Here is a 4,204-nt window from a genome sequence, read left to right as displayed (position 1 = left end):
ACAACATACAGTGTGTGTATGTTCATTTATTAACAGATATTACGATGTTGGTAATAAAGACTGCCAGTTATATTAAGATTTTAGCAGAAGACTAGGACATGTGAATTTTATTATTTGCCTGAATAAAAAACCCAGTTTTACTAGTTATTTTCATAAATAAATAAAATATTAAATTCAAAATGGCGGCAACGACACAAATATGGCGGCCCCGACGTCCGTTTTGTCCGTTTTGTTGGAACTCTGTTTCAAAATTTTAACACCAACTGGCTTTTTAATATTTAAGATATGTTTCAAAATACACAATTATGTTTATTTGGATTTAAAATAAATTAATTATGAATTATTTATTTATTTATTTTCAATCACGTGACTTATTCTAAGTCTCTGATTGGTCAACAACAGAGCGCGGATTTTTTCATGGACGATTTGAATGTTGGTGTGTTGAAAGTGTTGATAGAAAAACGATGACAAAATCATTCGGTAAGGCAATATTTATGTTAATATTTTAATGTTTTTGGTAGGAAATGTTTATTACCTCTAGATGGGCATTCAAAAAAGAAGAAATATGTAGAATGAACAAAATTCTAGGCATGTGAATCTCAGATTTCTTGTTTGTTTTGATTGGTATGTCAATGACAAAGACTGAAGTGAAGAAATTGAAACATAATATTTTTTCAGCATTTAGTATAGGAACAAAAAATGTTATTCTTTGTCATATTTAATTCTTTAAATATTCCTATAGATCAGTTTAATTATTAAATGACCTATATTGTGTAATTGTTTAACAGATTCTCTGAACTGTTTTAATATTGTACATATTGTAGCCTTTAAACACCACATGATCATAACATGATATAGTGTACTGAAATGAGTAAAATAAAATTTCTAATTTTTATTTAATTTCAGCAGTATACTGGTACATTATTTCTTTCCATGAGCATCTCATGTCTGTGCCAAGCTGGAGTGAAATCCTTCAAAAATATCACCTGTTTTAGGTAAGTAAATAATCAAATCTTATTTTTATTTCAAATTCGATAAATCTAAAGCTAATGCCTATAAAGCTGTCAGGTTCTATATTGTTCTTTATGTTTAATTTTTTTTTAATGCATGTTTATGTGATGAGCCTTGAGGTTGAATTTTCTCAATTACACAACAGAACTCTAATTCTTGTTTTCCAAGTTATAGATGCATATGCCTTGAATTTGAATGAATTGATATTAAAGAGTGGTTCCAATCTGATATGCTTTGAGTGCAGGAAACACTTCAACTTTTTTTTTAAAGAAAAAATTAAAATATTTAAAGTTTGAACCTTTTAATTTTTGCAGAATTGAAGAAAAATGAAGAGAAGGTTGAAATTGCAAGCATATTTCAAATGAAGACTCGGACGACTACCAGTGCAGGCCATTGAGGGGTGCAGACCGTCTGCTGGCCGGCCAAGTCCCTCGACCAGCTTGGCCAAATACCAGTGCAGCCTGTTGAGGGGGACATACTGCTGACCGGCCAAGTCCCATGACCACTTCAGCCTACTACCAGTACAACCTGTCAAGGGGCGCAGACCGCTGGCCGGACGGCCAAGTCCCTCGACCAGCTCGGCCAACTACTGGTGCAGCCCGTCTTTAAATAATCCAGATAAAAATCACAACTGTACATCCACAAGGATACCTGTGCAAGGACTTGGGTGGTATGCAGCTAAGAACTGTGACCGAAATCACTGCTTAGAACCTTCTTTTTTTTTGAAGTACAGCTAGATCATGGCGCTAACATGAAAAACTAGAGAGTTAAAATCTAGGCAGTGATGCCTATTCATAAAAGTTCACAAGAGTAGAATGCAGTTTACTAGGGAATTTTACAAAAACTCTTATGACTATATGCTAAAAAATGTATTTTAAGAAAACAACCATTCTGAGAAATTTCAATCTGTTATGATGGCTTGATGAAAAATAAGGTAGACTTGAAAACATGAATGTGCATTCATTCAATTGTATTTGACAATGAACCAAGCTCTCTTAATCATGTTTATAAAATAAAATTGTAAGTGCTTTTAATTTTTTTTAAATAATCTTTTTTGTAAAAATTTTAATAATCTTTTTGTAAAAATTTTAATGAGTAGCTTTTTTAAAGCCTATAATTGAGTAATTCCACCACAGGTTAACATGAAGTGTATAATTTTATTGTAACTTTTATTAGGTATAACTTTTATTAGGTATAACTTTTTCTAGTTATAACTTTTTTTAGGTATAACTTTTCTGTAACTTTTTCATAACTTTTTCATAGTTATAACTTTTCTGTAACTTTTTCATAATCTTTAAAGTTATAACTTTTCATGGGTATAACTTTTTTTAGTTATAACTTTTTCATAACTTTTTATTAAGTATAACTTTTTTATAACTTTTTAAATAACTTTTTCCGGGTATAACTTTTTTGTAACTTTTTCCACCGTTTATTTGGGTATAACTAAAGTATAACTTTGTAACTTTTTTATAACTTTTTGTGTAACTTTTAATAAGTATAACTTTTTGTAGTTATAACTTTTTTGTAACTTTTTGCACTTGCTGTATTTATGTTGAAATAAAAAATGAAAACTTGTACAAAAGTTATAACTTTTTTGTAACTAAGTTATAACTAAATTATACCTCACTTAAAACAGGCGGTTCCTAACTCCGATAACTTAGTTATAACTTTTTTGTACCTTTTTTTAGTTACAAAAGTTATAACTTAGTTATAATTTATTTCGGTATGGGATGAGACACAAATTTTAATAAAAAGGTAGCAGGTATCAGTACCTTTCACGTATGATACACTGTATGTATGTCCAAAACATCAAAGTATGCGTATCATCAGGATTTTCATTTATACCAGATATACATGTTTCATTTATTTTTGGGGTTTTATTTTACTCTGTATGCCGATACTAGTTAATACTAAATATATAGATCTACAGTTCAATCCAAGTCATTTAATGAAATACGAAATAGCAAAATCCTGGTGTAACTTCTTGAAGCTTTCAAGCTAGACACCATCTTGAGATATTCGTACCTACTTGTACTTGCACGCATATGGGCTTAATACCAATAAAGAATTCAGTAATTTTGATGGTTTTCACCAAAAAAAGTTGAAATTGGTTCAGTTGTTCAAATAGAGAACTGATTTTTTTATTGATTAGGCATAATGCACAACAAGTGAAAACAAAACAGATGGAAATAGGTCATCTGAGTGACTTGTGGCCTAAACATTATACACACTGTACCATATATATAAAACACATAAACTTAAAAATATCTTTTGCATTACCTGCAGGATTCAGTTACTTTTATGTCTTTTCTTTCCTCTTCTCATTCTATACCTGTAATGATAAGTAAAGATACTTATTCAGGTCATGCAGTCAAAAGGGACAATAAAATGTTAATTTAGGTTTTAGACAATGAAAAGCATTTGTCCGGCTAGTGTATCCTTAATTTACATGTATATTGTATTAATTTCATAAAATAATTATATCCGAAATCGGCACTTATTTCCATCTTAATTTTCATGTACTTCCATGCACCATAATAAGGCATTGTTTGATTATTTTGGCACTGGAAGCAATATTAATCTATAATCAAGCACCTAAAGTAGTTTCATTTAGTGAAAATAAAAGTCTTTAAAAAGCTTAACATGGACAGTTGTAAAATCGGGGGGAGACTTCGAGGTAATGTCTGTCGAAGTTCGGGTATATCGCGTCACGTTTTAGGAGAATCTCACCCTTACGTTCAAATCGACATAGAAATTCTACAAAATCTGCTCTCAAGAAAAAGCCTGGGTATCCATCTTACATCCATTTCCTTCATATTACTATCATTTTTCAACATTGTAACACTTTTAAAATCCATTCCTTATGATGTTCCGACTTCAGTAGCAATGTTAAGCACAGAATATTGGCAATCCATGTTCATTTACACTCTCAATTTGTTTATGAGGAAAAAACGACCTTCCGGTAGACAGCCATACCATTGGTCAATCCAGAGGGGGGGGGGGGGGTCCGAGGGTTGGAACCCCTCCTTTATTTTTGCAGAGAGAGAGAGAGAGAGAGAGAGTTTTCTGTAATATAAATATTTTAACGTCTATCATGTCTAATATTTTGAATAAAATAAGTAGTTCAATCTCTTCCATTTCTACTTGCTAGTTTTGCGTATTTGTTTTCCTCCGAGTACCTTCACAACCCCGG

General features: G+C 31.3%; 1 long non-coding RNA gene across 1 annotated transcript; it reads left to right on the top strand.

Annotated features, from left to right (window-relative positions):
• The first annotated feature begins 299 nt into the window (after positions 1 to 299).
• On the top strand, positions 300 to 1,406 carry LOC133180089 (uncharacterized). Its single transcript, XR_009720274.1, has 3 exons — positions 300 to 480; positions 907 to 995; positions 1,326 to 1,406. It is a non-coding gene; the product is annotated as an uncharacterized LOC133180089 (long non-coding RNA).
• Positions 1,407 to 4,204: the final 2,798 nt, after the last annotated feature.

Source organism: Saccostrea echinata, unplaced genomic scaffold (genome assembly GCF_033153115.1).
Source record: "Saccostrea echinata isolate AGI-Se365-2 ecotype Australia unplaced genomic scaffold, CSIRO_AGI_Sech_v1 ptg000005l, whole genome shotgun sequence".
NCBI lineage: Eukaryota > Metazoa > Mollusca > Bivalvia > Ostreida > Ostreidae > Saccostrea > Saccostrea echinata.
The sequence above is the reverse complement of the archived record's forward strand: the minus strand, read 5'-3'. Positions and strand labels throughout refer to the sequence as shown.